Raw genomic sequence first — 15,703 nt, 5'->3', positions numbered from 1 at the left:
AACGAAACTGCCAAGTAACTCTTTAAAATGAAAAGCAAAATGGAAACAATGGCCCTAGCTGTGTGTTGACTTGGTGACTTAATCACTCACAAGTAACTTTAAAACTCATCTGTTTGTACGCTCTTAGAAATGCCCCAAAGACAAAAAAGAACCCCAAACCACACAACAACCCAAATACTTAAACCATTCTCATTAATCATATTATTAGTAACACCTCTGATATTATTATTTGAAAACTATGTTAGGTATGTGCATAGTGAATAAACTATAAAGTCAATGTATTCTTTTTTTTTAAAGATATATTTATTTGAGAGAGAGAGCATGCAGGGAGAGGCAGAGGGAGAGGGGGAGAATCTCAAGCAGACTTCCCACTGAGCATGGAGCCCAACTTGGGGCTCGATCTCATGACCATGAGATCACCACCAGAGCCAAAACCAAGAGTCAGATGCTTAACCAAGGCACCCCAGGCACCCAGGCACTCCTAAAGTCAATGCATTCTTATGTTAAGGTTATTGGGGACCAAAATTTTCAGCTGAAGAGAAAAGATATAAAAATACAAAGTCAGGGCGCCTGGGTGGCTCAGATGGTTGGGCGTCCGCCTTCGGCTCAGGTCACGATCCCAGGGTCCTGGGATCGAGTCCCGCATCGGGCTCCCTGCTCCTTGGGAGCCTGCTTCTCCCTCTGCTTCTCTCTCTCTCTCTCTCCCTCTGACTCTCATGAATAAATAAATAAAATCTTAAAAAAAATTTAAAAAAAATACAAAGTCAACCAAATGAGTGAACTGGAAATAGTATCAGCTCATGATTATTTTCTCTAAAATTTCTTGTACTTTCCAGCTTCATTCACTGTAAATACCGGAAATAATGACCAACCCAATAGTAATGACTTAGACTATGGTCTCTGGGAACAATTTCCTGGTAAAAGGAATCAGAGCTCCTCAAAGAAATGGCTGATTCCAGCACTGGGCAGGAAATGTACAAGATGATAGCAAGACATCTTGTTACATGGGAAAGCAAAGAAACCATCAGACTCCTGTGGGTGCCTCTGAACGACTCAGGAACAAACTCACTGGCTCCCACTCCCATCTGGACTCCTTGAGCATCTAAAAAATTAACAACTACAATGCATTAAATTACATCAACTATATCAAAGTCCAAGAATTCATGGAGATACTAAAAACAATACAAAAGCAAGCAAACAAATAAACTAAAAACCTAAAACTTACTGTCTCCTTTTGGAGGATGTTAGAGAACCAAATCATTCTGTGAAAATTAGTAAATAAAAGCCTCGGGCAGCTAGCTTACCTTTCCTAGTGTAAGGACCCAGTTGATGAAGAAAAGCTTTCTTCATAGAAGTAGTCCAACTAATAAACGAAGAGTAATGAAGGAGTATTATAATTCGAATAGTACCATTTTGCAAATGCCCTAGGAAATAACGGATCTAGGCAGTGGTCATCACTGACTGCTAACATCCCCCCAAAAGGAGACCACCAGATATTACATGCCTTCTGATGGAATAATTCAGCTTCCTAGGAAATATTCTTACCCAAAACTCAAACCTGAATTAGGCCAAAACTCTAATAAATCCCATGACAAATTTATAGGAAATACAAAGGATAGAGAAACATATTAAAAGACACCATGTGGATACAATCAACAAAATCCAGATGTGAGAAACTCTATGGACCCATTTTTTTCATAAACAAATTGCTAGAAAAAGTTTTTTAAAAAGAGAGAGAGAGAGAAGCTATAGAAAAAAGGAAATAAAGAGACATATCAACCAAACGCAAATGTGAGGACCTTGTTTAAATCCTAACTCAATCAAATTGGCTGTAAAAACAAGTTTGGAGGTCAGAGAAACCACCAGGGACATTTGAACATTGGCCAGGTTTTTGTTAATATTAAAAAATATTGTTAAGGTTTTTGCTAATAGTGACATGGGGCTACGTTTTTGTTTTTGGTTTTTTGGTTTTGTTTTTTTAAAAGAGAGAGAATCCCTATCTTTTATAGATGCATGCTGAAATGTACATGGATGGAATGATGTAATGTCTGGACTTTGTTTCAAATAATCCAGTTTGGGGGGGAGGAGGTACAAATAAAAGGAGAATGATCAATTGTGCAAGACTGTTGAATCACAGATCTGTACCTCTGAAACGAATAATGCAATATATGTTAAGAAAAAAAAAAGAAGAAGATAGCAGGAGGGGAAGAATGAAGGGGGGGAATCGGAGGGGGAGACGAACCATGAGAGATGATGGACTCTGAAAAACAAACTGAGGGTTGTAGAGGGGAGGGGGGTGGGGGGATGGGTTAGCCTGGTGATGGGTATTAAAGAGGGCACGTTCTGCATGGAGCACTGGGTGTTATGCACAAACAATGAATCATGGAACACTACATCACAAACTAATGATGTAATGTATGGTGATTAACATAACAATAAAAATTTAAATAAAAAAATGAATAGGGACTTGAATCTTCATGATGGGTGTATAGGAGTATTATTATTATTATTATTATTTGCTTTTGTACACATTTGAAATTTTCCATAATAAAACGCTTAGGAAAAAGAAACACCAACCTGGTGGTTCTCATTTAGTAATGTATCCTAGGACAGATGTATCAGGATTCTTCTTTGAATTTCAGAAACCAGAGCAGCATGGCTATTTCAAACTCATCAATGGTGAACTTTCCCTAAGAAATCAGGACCTGGACATTTACCTAATTAGAATGGGGACAATCTTATCAGAACAGAAGTAGACAGAGATTCGCACTTTAGACCTATATGTCCAATTACCTCTAGACATCCTTTCTTGAATTTCTTTTTTTAAAATATTTATTTATTTATTTTAGAAAGAGAAAGGAGTGGCAGAGGGGTAAGGAGGAGAGAAGCAGACTCCCTGCTGAGCTTGGAGCCCCATGCAGGGCTCGATCCCAGGACCCATGAGATCATGACCTGAGCAGAAATCAAGAGTCACATGCTTAACTAACTGAGCCACCCAGGCACCCCTCCTTTCTTGAATTTTTCACAGGCGTCTACTTGTAAATCAACCTTTCTAAAACTGAGTTCATCAGCTCCCTCTTAAAGAAACAGAGAGGTCGATTCCTCCCCCGTACCCCCATCTAAGAAAATGGCACCATGTGTCACCCAGTTGCTCAAGCCAGAAATCTGGGGGTCACCTTTATCATTTCCTTTTTCTTGGTCTGATCCAATCCCCCCATGACCCAGCCATATTGACTTTACTTCCTAGATACTTCCTTTACTTTGAATCACCTTCACCCCATCCAGGTCACTATCATATTTTTCCTGGACTCCTACAGTAGCCTTCTTACTGATCTCATAGCTTAAATGTTTTCTGTGTCTCCCCATCATCCTCAGAACAAAACTCAAACTCCTGACCAGGTGTTGCTTTGCATTTCCAGCACCTGACACTCCTGGCACGGGACAGGTGATCAACGAACAGTCACTGTTGAATTAGGTGGAGACTTGATCTCTGAGAAGTCTTCCTTCCTAAAGTTATCTCCCTCACCAAGCTGTCAGGGTATCCAAACCCAACCTCAGCAATTCATTTCTGACCCCAGCCCTTAATTCCAGGCATCCACTTCTTAAATGCACGTTTACTTTTATAATAGTTGTAATAAAGGGAAAAAATGGGACTGTGGAAACCCAAGACACGCTTGAGCCCAAGGGCTGTGTGCCTCAATTAAGCCCTCTGGGACTTCATCTCTTCCTCTGTAAATTTCGGACAATGAAGCTAACTTTGCGGGGGTACCGTATGATCCAGGGATTATTTTCATGAAGCATCGGCTCTGTTTAACACATAATGGCCATTCTATGAATAACTATAAAGAAAAAATAATCAATGAGAAACGGAGGCATTCCAAGTAAAGACTGTGATAGAAAATTCTTGAGCAGGCCAAGACACAAGTTTTGTATGTGAGATCAACTCTTCCTCCGCTCTGGTGGCCTGTCTTTGGAGGGGCACCACTTGCTTTTCCAACAAGGATAATTTCATCTCCATTGAGTCAACATAAAACAAAAACCAGAAATGTGGAGGGCACCCAAGTATTTTTGTAATAATCCACTTGTAATCAGCTACTGCTGTGATCATGCTGCTTAGCAACTCCCAAATCTCAGTGGTCTGCCACAAACAACATTTATTTCTCTCTCTCCCCTGGGTCTGGGTATTGGATTTGGGGCATTTCCACTTATCTGTCACGTTGGGACCAGGACGAAGAAGCCGTGGCTACCTGGAGGGAGGCCAAGTCACAGAACACAAGTGTATGCAAGGCCTCTGCTTATAAGCATTGGCCAAAACAAAGCACGGGGTCTCGCCTCAAGTCAGTGGGGTGGGGAGTCCACTCTGTCTACACTGACGCTCTGGCCAAATCGGGAGGGAAGGAAGAGTCAGGTACTGTCTAGCGCTCCATGGTAACTCACATATCCATGCATTTATCTCAACGATTACTCAAACTGTTTTGTATTCTCAGCATGCACAACCTATCGGGGGCAATTACTCCATTCTTTATTCTTGGTAAGGAAAGCGGGATTTTTCTCATGTACTTTTCCTACTGAAAAAGAAAAAACAATGATGACCATAGCCATAATTGCCTGTTTGCTGTATGCCCTCTGGCTTATGTATGGGGGTCTCCTTTATCCGTTTTCACCGTCCTGGGAGAAAGAAACCATGGCGTGCTCACATTTTATAGAAGGAGGAAGTTGAAATGCTGGAGAGTTAGCTGACTTCCCCAAGGTCACCCAAAGTGTGGCATGTGACTAAAATCTATGTTTAAACTTCCTCCTTTATCCTCAAGGGATGCCCCGATTATATTCTTTTTTTAAATAAAATTTTTATTTCAGAAGAGATGTAGGGAGGTCCCTTGAGGTCTAGATTCAGAATTAGCACTGTCACTCCTGCCTCATTCCATTGGCCAAACAAAGTCACGTGGTATAACTCACCAGAGAGGGGCGGGGGAAATAGGCTCCACCTTCTCCACAGAGAGGGGAGAGTGAGTGAACATTTCTTGAACAATAATCTACCCCATCAGGACGCCTGGGCGGCTCAGTGAGTTAAGCGCCTGCCTGCAGCTCAGGTCATGATCCTGGAGTCCTGGGATCAAGTCCCACATCAGACTCCTTGCTCAGCAGGGAGCCTGCTTCTCCCTCTGCCTGCCACTCCCCCTGCTCGTGCTCTCTCTCTCTCTGATAAATAAATAAAATCTTAAAAAAAAATTTCTACCCCATCTCACTGTGCACTTCCTGGAGTGGGTCAGTTATAAAAATCTCAAATCATGTGTTTGTGGGGTCTCTGAACTTCCCACAAGGAGCCCACGGAAGAACTACAGAGGTTCTAGAAGTTGTGATCAATGCCATGCTGTTGGAAAGGTGCTTATGCTCACCAATATCCATGTTCCTCTATGCTGAACACCTGCTACACTACATTTCCCAGCTCCCCTATATGCAGATGAGACCATGTGACTACTTCCAGCCAAAGGAATGAGACCAAAAATGTAACGCAGTACCTCTGGGCCAGGCCAAGGCAGTTAAGGGTTGATGTGACTTCTCTGTGTGCTGTCTCTTTCCTCATCTGCTCATTGGATGTAGAAAATACAGTAAGGGGGCAACCTTGTTGGGAGCCCTCTCACTCTTGAGAGCTTTTTCTGTATCTTCACTTAATAAATTTCTATCGCTTTACTCACAAAAAAAAAAAAAAGAAAAGAAAAAGAAAATACAGTAAGGGTCTCCAAAGCCCTTGGGCATGGAAGAGCTCTCAGATGCAAGAAAGCCTGTGTCCCTGAATGACTATGTGGAGCAGAGTGCCTTCCAACCCACATTAGTCTGGACCACTTTGACGAGTGACGTTGTGCTAGGTCACTGAGATTTGGGAATATTTTTTATAGCTGTTAGCATATAGCAACTAATATAATTCCCCAATAATACCAGTTGAAGATGTTTCCTTTGAGTTAATTCAGTAAACGAGAGCTTCTATGAGATTTCTGCCTGTGAAGGCTCATTTTTGACAAGTGATCTGACGGTCTAATTCAGCCATCCCCCAACCATTCCCAACTTTGACAATATGACTCTGATTTTTGCTGGGGGAGAATCATCTCTTTTCTAATCTTAGTTGATGTGCTTCTGCAAAAGGTAACTTCACCCCCTACCCTACCCCCTCACCCCCAGGCTCTAGGGGTAGAGCACATGACCTAGGCTAAGCCAATGAGGTCCTTGCATTCCTCTAGCTACAGTGATTGGTTCAGGGGTGGACACATTCCCTAAGCAGGTCCAAAATTAATCTCAGGATTTTAGCTGGGCAAGTTGAAATAAAGGTGGCTCTCTTTCACTAGACATTAACAAGTAAGATCATAACCATGGGAGATGCAAGCAGCCATCCTGTAATTCTAAAGAAATCCAGCCTTAGGAAGAAGTTTACGCTATGGATTGTAGAACAGAACAATGAAAAGAGCAAATCCTTGGCATCATTGTCAAGCAGCTAGATCAAGCCTTGCCTGAAGTTGAAGACTGTTGGACTTTTCAGTCAAACAGAGGTTAATAAATAGCTCTTATGGTTTTAAGCCAACCAGTTGAGTTTTTATTATTCATACCCAAACTATTCTCAATGGATTCAGCATTATCACTTTTACAATCAAATAAAAAATTTTTAATCAGAAAATGTAAAGTAGTAAATGATATTAAAATAGATGATTTTCAGAGACTACTTCTAGTTCTAAAAAGTGAGTTTATGAGGCCTGGTATGAATTCCTAGCACTTAGTAATCTATACATAGAAGTATTTGTTTATGTTGACAACCAAAGAGCCTAATTATGAGGAGGCTTTCGGCAAAAAGATGATGAATATTATTCCATAAATGAAATACAGACCTTACCACACATGGCAAAAATCCCTCCATGGCTTTCTATTGTTCTTAACAGGTTCTAGAAGACTCTATATGACCTGGCTTCTGCCCACCTCTCAGACCTTATTAGCTGAACTCCCACCCATCCCACTCAGCTGACCAAACTTTAAATTCTCAGAGCTCACTCCTGTCCCAGGACCTTTGCACTTGCCATTCCCGCTGTCTTGCATGCCCTTCTCCTGGCTTCTCCTCCTCTGGCAACCACCCAGATCTCAATTCTTCCTCAGAGAGACCTTCCCTGACCACCCAGCTACAGGAATCTCCCTCTATGGCACTCTACAAATCACTGTTTAATTCCTCCACAGCACTTTTTACAACCTAACAGTGCCTGCTGCATTTATTCCCTGGCTATCTCTGTCTCCTGTTGAAAGAAGAGTTCTTCAAGGGCAGAGCCCTTGTCCAATCTGATGTCCCAGTGTCTCTAGCACCGGGCACAGTACCTGACACAGGCTGGCACTGCATACAAAAATAAAGCTTGAGATGCCAAATGGAGGCAACAGTGTCCTTCGGAGAGGGGTGGGGAATGGAAGGGACTCATGATGTGGTCATGGGGTGGGAGGTTTGGCTAGAAGCTTCCAGGGGTGAGGGCAGAGTCACAAGGAGCAGGGGCAGGCTGTTGTTGGGAATGCTATCCAGCATATTCATTGAGTATCTCTATAGAGGCATGATGTGGAGGGAAAGAGAAAGGGGGAGAGAAATGGACAGACAGAGAGAGAGACAAGAGAAGAGAAGCATCTTTACCCAGAACATAATGGAAGAGATAATTAGAAGCTTTGCTGCACATGTTACTTAATTTCTGCCTGGTATTTCAGGGCCTGGGCTCTCTGCGTTTTCATGACCCTCGGGGACTTCTCCTCCCAGTTATAATCTGGGAAGATCCATTTGGGGGGAACAAAAGGACACTCCCGGCCATTATAGTTCAACATTATCATTTCCTTCCACTTCCTTGTTGTGAAGTGGGAATAAAGATAGCCCCCCTAATGTCAGAAGAATTGAAAATGAGTTTTCTTTAGGCTGGAAGGAAACTTCCCCTCCTCCTCTCCCCTCCGCTAGCTCAGATCCACATGCACCTCCAGGCTCGGGGGACCCCCCTCAATCAAAATACTCTTACTGCACATAAGCCTCAAAGCAGAAATGCAAAAGAAGGATGCTGAAGGCAGCTGTATCTTTTTGTTGTTGTTTTTGTTGTTGTTTTTTAACTGAGCACCAGAATATACGATCCAAACCCGCTTTTCTTTTTCTCATCTCTCATTTTTGTTTCTTTCCCTAGCAGATAAGGAAAGATGGAGGTGCTTCTTTTAGGGCTTAATTTTCAGAAAGATAATGTCGCACTGAGTTGTGATCTCAGAAAACTGCTCTGGAAGCTGGGACAGAACACAGCTGACACAGCAGTGGTCGGACGGCGAAGGAGACCGGTATTTCCTTTGTCTTTTCTTTTCCCTCATTTTGAACATTTTCCAATCGTTGCTGATGAACCAGCCTCTGTGAACTTGGCCGCGCTGGTGCTGCCCGTTGGCTATTGTCGCCTACGTTCTTGGTTCTTGCCACGTAGCCCCGCTTCCGGGTCCTCTTGTCGACCTGATCCCCGATGTCACTATTTCAGGGCGTTCTGGATCCTGGATGGAAAAGGAGGTGACCATCCACATTTCATTGAGGACCCGTGGTCCAGAAATAGTAAATATTTGTTTGACGAGTGATTAATTACCCTTCATGCCATGATTAAAGTTTAACTTTCATTGACCGACTGCTCCATCTATATCGATAAAAATAAATACTCGGGGACATGTGTGATGGCCCTTTCCCTGGGCTCCCAGTAGCCTCTCTGACTCCCCACTAAGCCATTTTCTGTACAGCTCTTCGTTTTAAAAACAGAACTATAGTCATGCCAGGTGCTCACATAACACATTCAATGGCCCCCTAGTGCCCTCAGAATTCAGCCCAGGCTCCTTATCCAAGCTTCAAGATCCTGCACGGTCTGGCTCTTTATTGACATCTCCAGCTTCATCTCGCACCTGCTGTCTTTGAGGTCGGGGCCAGAACCTGGATGCATCACTGAGGGGTCGGTTACGGAAACAGAACCACATGGCATTTGCGGAACACAGGTTATATCATAGGAATCAGAACATACATGTTTGTGGAAGACGCTGGGGAAGCAAAGGTCCATGAAGGGGAGCTGTGGATGGAGAGAATTCACTAAGCATTGGTTACTAAGCATCATTACAAGCACTGGGTGCAAGCTTGCAGGGAAATCTGGTAGCATGGTGTGTCCAGCTGATGCGGGAAGTCCGTGAAAGGGGCTGATGTAGGAGTCCATTTAAGTCAGGCAAGTCCATGGCTGCCGCCCTCTGTGAATGCACCCCTAAGGGTCTAGAGGTGGGCTTGATGTTTCCGTTGGCCAGTGGGACCAGGAAGAGGTGGAGATGGTTCAAGGAAGAGCAAGGACAAACTGGGGGCACCTGGCACCTCTGCCTTATGAAAGGCAGTCTGGGACACAGAAAAATCCAGCAGTGGGGCACCTGGGTGGCTCAGTCATTAAGCATCTGCCTTCGCCTCAGGTCGTGATCCCAGGGTCCTGGGATTGAGCCCTGCATCAGGCTCTCTGCTCTGCAGGAAGCCTGCTTCTCCCTCTCCCACTCCCTCTGCTTGTGTTCCCTCTCTCGCTGTGTCTCTCTCTGTCAAATAAATAAATAAACTCTTTAAAAAAGAAAAACCCAGCAGAGCGGGATGGGGTGGGGAATAAAATAGACACCGTCCCTTCACTCAAGGACTAAGGAGAACGAGCAGAGAGGTTCCAGGAGGGTATTTGGGCAGTTTGGCTCTGTGATGTTTGATGTTAACACCCTCCCTCCACATCTCTACCAAATCTTCAGGAAAATCCATGCCCCTTGGCCTCAGGCTCAAGTTAGCTTTGCTTCTTTCTTTCCCATCCTCCCTCCCTCCCTTCTTCCTTATAGACATCCTAAGTCTGGTTCCGAAGTTGGCATGGAGAAGAGCAAAGCCTGCAAAAGTGGCCCAAGCACATATAATTTCCATTTTTATTAAAAGGGGACATGAGTTTCCAACATTGAGAGACCACAACCCAGCTCAACTGTCTCCTTTTATGTGAACTTTAAATCTTGTACTTGGAAGTTGAAAAGAGAAGCACCCCCTTATTGGAAATCAAGTGACACAGGAGTCTGAAAAGGGAGAAAGTTAAGGGTTACGTCTCCCCGCTCCCTTCCAGCCCACTTAACTCCTTGTTTTATCATCAGACAAGCTGAAACCCAAAGAAGTTAAGTGTCTGGCCCCTAATTACACAGCCTTATCATTTTAGCTTTATAAAGGAACCTCTTATGACTGAGCTGTCTCTTAAAAGGCCGAGCTCTCAAAGCCTGTTCTCCAAAGTGCATGTTATCCACCTAAGAAGTCTGAGAGTGTCTTCACCTAAAACAATTTGCATTGATCACTGTGGCTGCAATTTCCATTTCGACATGAAATTGGGCAGCCTGGGAGTGATTTTTAGGCTGCTGTAGGGTGGTTCTGATGGAGCAACCACAGATGAGGGACTGGCCTCTGGTTTAGGGACTCAATTTTACAGTTTACTTGAGTAAAGTCAGTGAATAATGAATTTATATTTGTAGTGACCAGAATGCTTGTGCGTACATGATCTGGATCAGGGACTTTCAAAGTGTTTGATCCTGGCCTGCTGTAAGGAGTACATTTTACGAAGCGGCATAGTACACACACACACACACACACACACACACACACACACACTCATACCAGCGCACACTTGCACCTCTGAAACAAACATTTCACAAAACAATGCTCAAAACTAACATTGTGACTCCCTCTCTGAGGATTTTTTATTCCATTCCATCTTACTTCGTTTTAAGATGAAACTTGCATCTGTCTAAATGTATTTCGTGACCTACCACCCATCAGCCTTGAGTCACAGCTTAAAAATCGCTGATCTAGGGCACCTCTTCTTGCAATCAAGGAATCTCGGAAGCAGCATTAATCATCAAAGTGGCTCGTTATGCCTTGAATCAGAGTCAAATGTGTCAGAAGGTTTGGAGGGCAAGTTCAGAGAGGCGGCCACCGGTCCGCCTGGGTTATTTCTGCTCCAGTCTGGGGCTCACTTCTCAATGACCACGCTGCTCATGTTGCCAAGCAGTGATCAGTGCTCCCATTTACTGAGGGTTTACAGTGTGCTAAGTGTTAGAGAGTCAAAGGGAAAAAAGGAGGTCTAATAATAAGGTAGAAATGAGTAGATAAATATAAGTGAGGGAAAGCTCGGAAGGGCTGCTCAGGTTCTGAATATGGGGACTCAGGACAGCAAATCTCCCCAGTGTCATGAGATAATGAGAGAAGGCAGCTCTGCAGACCTCCTGGGGTCCCCGGTGGGACTCTGTGCACAAGACGCTCCATGATGGAAAGAGAGACATTAGAGAAAGTGGTTTTTTGGTTTGTTTTGCATTTGAGAACTCCAGGCAGGCTGCAGGTGGCACACCTTCATCTGCTTCTGATCAAGTTCATGTAGATAGTAAATCACATGATTGCACAGACACGTTGCTTCCCTGGTTGATATCAGTGAGTGGGAGAACCTTGGGCTTGGACAAGACAAATGCCCTCACACCTAAAGCCTGCTGCCTTCTAGCCAAGAAGGGCTGGGGATTGGAACTGAGTGTCAGCACCAAATACTTTATTTTTATTTACTCAGATCAAGTAAATAACAACTAGATCAAGATATAAAACATTAGCTTGCTTCCAGGAGGCTCCCTCCTCCCCCTCTGGCCAAAACCTACCCAAGGTGACCGCTATTTGGACCAATACCAATGGCTATTAGCTTTGCTTGTTTTTTCAGTTGCATATAAATGGTTTCATAACATAGTTATTCTTTGTGTCTGACTCCTTTAATTCAGCATCATGTTTGATTTAGGCATGCGGTTGCACACACCAGTGGCTTGTGCTTTTTCATTGCTGTGTAGTGTTCCATTGTATGACCATGCTACAATTTGTCCATTCCACAGTGGATGGGTATCTGGATTGCTTCTATTTGGGCTGTGGATAAAGCTGCTGTGAACATCTGCATACAGATTTTTTTTTGATACACATACGAAGCACTTATTTCTGTAGGAAATCTACATATCTTGGAGTAAGGTTCCTTGGTCGTATGGTAAACGTATATTTAGCTTTAGTGGCTACTGCCAATTTTCCAAAATGGTCAAACTAATTTACACTCACACCAGCAGTGTACAAAAGCCCCATCTGCTCTGCATCCTTGTCAACATTTGGTTTTGTTTGTACTTTTTAATTTTAGCCGTTCTAACATAAAACACTGTTATATGCATCGTTATATGTTATATGGGTTATCTCAAATCTTCATGACAAGCCTCTTACTGTTCCCACTTTCTGAATAAAGAACCAGAAGCCTTGGGAGGTCAGAGCATTTGCCAGAGCTCCCTCAACTAGAGTGTAGGAAAGTTGAGACTCAAGCTGTGCATACAACACACTGACTCCTGGTCCATATGCTGAACCATGGCCAATTCTGACTCTGTCACCTACCAGATCAGTGTCTAGGGGCACAATCCTGTGGATCTCATCTCCACGTGTAATGGTGTTATTCCATTAAGCATCACCTCTGAGCCTGGGCGTGTACCCTCACTCAATTCTTGACTCCCCTGTGTCCTATTTTGCTAGAACTAGTTCTTTTCCATTACTCGAAGTATACATTTTAGCCAAACCATAGACTTTTTTCTGTAACAAATAGCAAGTTACTTGAACCAGTGACCAAGGATTTCATGCTCTCGGAGGAAAGACTTCTAAGGCAGCAATGGACAGGTTCTAGGTTGTTTCCGTGATCTCACCTCTTGGTGTTCACACCCCCTGTGCAGTGTCCTGCCCCGGAGTGTGGACGGGACCTGTGGTTGGCTTTTAATTGGTGCACCATGCAAGGGAAATGAGTCTATAAAATCAGAATGCCCATCTTGAGATGCATCCATGAAGTCAGTGGCCGCGTTGGGAAGGTCCAAGTCACAAGGAGTTGGGTGCAGCTTCTAGGAGCTAAGGGCCACCTCCGGCCAACAGTCAGCAAGAAGCCAAGGCTCTAAATCCGACAAGCCACCAGGAACACGTGTTGGCAGCACCCACATAAACTTGGAGGCAGATCCCTCTCCAGCCAAGGCTCTGCTGAGATTGCAGCCCAGTGGACACTTGATTGCAGCCCTCTGAGACCCCGAACAGAGGACCCTGCTCATCCCTACCCAGACTCCTGACCCACGGGAGCTTTGAGATGCTAAAGGCCTGTTGCTTTCAGCTGTGAAGTTTGCTGTCACGTGATGACCCAGCACTAATGCAAAAGCCTTGTCGCTGCAAGGAGATGCAGAATGTGATGGAAATATCCAACCCAATCAGCCAACAGATCTTGCCCAGTTTGAGTGCTGGTAATAAACTACCACAGCATCTCTAGGTGGGGGAAAACTCCCTGTGGAGATGCCGAAGTCCTGCACCCCACAGGCTTGGAAAGTTACCTTCTCTCTTGCACATTCGTTGGGTTCTAAGCGTGACTGGAGTAGTCATAAAGACTCCCAAGGGGGCTATTCATTGTAGCAACATTTCTTGAGCAAGGGTTCAGTTGTGGAAGTTTCCTAATATGTGCTGGGTGTCCGTATGGATGGGAGCTGGACGGATGGAGCAACAAAGACGGCCAAGCATAGGGGAGAGGTCAGATGCAGTTACATAAGCCCCAGCACCCAGATCCCGCCCGTGACCCCGAATCTCACCTCCCCACGCCCAGCTGATTAGCCCGACAAAGTTACCATTTGCATGTGGTGTCTATTTGCATGGCGCCCACTGGTCCCTGGCGCTTCCGAGGAGGAGGCGAAAAAGACATTTTATTTTTTTTCAAGGCCTCAAGAGTGGAAACGCTTTGCCCCGATGTTGTTCCTCATTCTTGTTTGTTTAGAAAAATTAAGGCCTGGATGGACAGAGCTGTCATTTGTTTGCTTCCTCTCATTCCTATTTAAAGCAGTTTATAAGGAAAGTCCTCCAGAAAAATTCAGCCTCTCCCCCTCCACCCCACGCCCCCACCCGTGCCTTTTTCTGGACTATGTGAAAAGGAGGGGAAGGTCATTATCCAGAGAGCTGCCAGAGCTCTTGTTCACAAGGCTAACCGGATCAGGTCACGTCCCTGCTTAATGTCGTCCATGGCTCTCCACTGCTCTCAGGACACAGACTCAGCTGTTTGGTGTGTGGGCTCCATGGCCCTGCAGGGTGCAACTTCTGCTCCGTTGCAGGCTTCACCTCGCACCTCGTTCCCATGCTCTCTCCATGCATGCTCCTTTCACTCAGGGATTTTGCCTAAGCTGCACCTTCCACTCGGAAAACTTTCCCCCTCCTCTTTCTGCTTACCTTCAGTTTTCAGCTTAAATGTCACCACCTCCGAGAGGCCCTCCTGGATCCACACCTACTTGTGAGGTCCCCTGTTACAGGGCGCTGTCAGACATCTATATCCTTCCAGAACATCGCACGATCTTAATTAAGTCGTCAGTTAACTGCCTATGAAGTATCCCTGCTAGAATGCTATTCTGTGAAGGTAGGGTGTGTCCACCTGGCCCCTACTGCCATCCCAGTGCCTTGCACACAGTAGGCCCCAAGAAGTAATTGCTAAATAAACAACTGATCCAGTGAAGGAATCTATAAATAAATGAATGAACGGGGAGCCATATAATTTTAAAAATCTGAGACCTGACTTGGCTCCTTGGAGAGACTCATCTTTCAATAATGATCACTTCAGCTTTGGGGTTCATGGTGGCTGGATTAGGATTCCCTCCAGGGGACTGATGTTTGCCCTTGGAGGAGTCATTGTTTGGTGATGTCGACAGACTCCATGAGGGTTGGAAGGCTGGCGTGGCTGGGGGCGTGACACTGGCAGGAAGGAGAGCTTCAGGCTGGAGCTGTTCCAATCCCCAATTAAGTCTTACATGCTTCAGCATTGGCCCGGAGAATGTGATTCTCTGAAGGAGAACATTCTAGACCTGATAGTGGCCAGAATTCCAGGACTTTTTGTGGTGTGCCAAATTCCATGCTTGGCTCTTCCCGGAAACAGTTATGTGCAGTGGGGTCCCTGGGAGTGTGTGTGGGTATCAGCAAGTCTAGGCACAGAGGTGATGAGGCCTGACTCCACCGATGTGGACTTCACTCATTTGGGTCCTGTTGAGCCTTACCTGTGTGCCTTCTCATCTCATTTAATCCTTCCAGTAATTTCGGCCATAGTTAATTGCCCTCAGTTACAGAGGAGAAACTGGGATTTACAGAGGGGAAGTCACTTAGGCTAAGATCATACGGGTAATGACAGAAGTGAGATTCAAACTGAGATTTTACATCATCTTACGTCCATCCTCTTTACTCTCAACGATGCCATAACCCTGTAATGGCTCTAGGCCAATGAGGTCAGCTGAGTGGTTCTTGGGGTTGAAACACCTGCTGTCCCTAACACATCACACATATATGCACAGTTGCACATATGCACACAGAAAATCCTGCTGATTGCAATGCAAATGAGAGGCAAAGCCCTCTATTTTATGACCAAGGATATGGTTTAAAATTCAGACGTTTCTGGGAAAGTTGACCTTCCAATAAATTCGCACTAAGGTGCGTGAAGGAGAGCGTTCCAGGCAAAGGAACCAGGAGGGAAAAAAAAAACAAAGTTAGAATTGGGTTGGCCAGTGTGACCCAGGCTTGGTGAGTGGACTTGGAGTAGCAGGAACTGAGTTGGAAAGAACATTTTTCATGGGATTTTACAGCTTAGCG

This window comes from Eumetopias jubatus, unplaced genomic scaffold (assembly GCF_037043125.1).
Source record: "Eumetopias jubatus isolate StellerSeaLion01/CBP00866 unplaced genomic scaffold, mEumJub1_p1.0 scaffold_16, whole genome shotgun sequence".
Lineage (NCBI taxonomy): Eukaryota > Metazoa > Chordata > Mammalia > Carnivora > Otariidae > Eumetopias > Eumetopias jubatus.
This window is presented reverse-complemented; position numbering follows the sequence as displayed.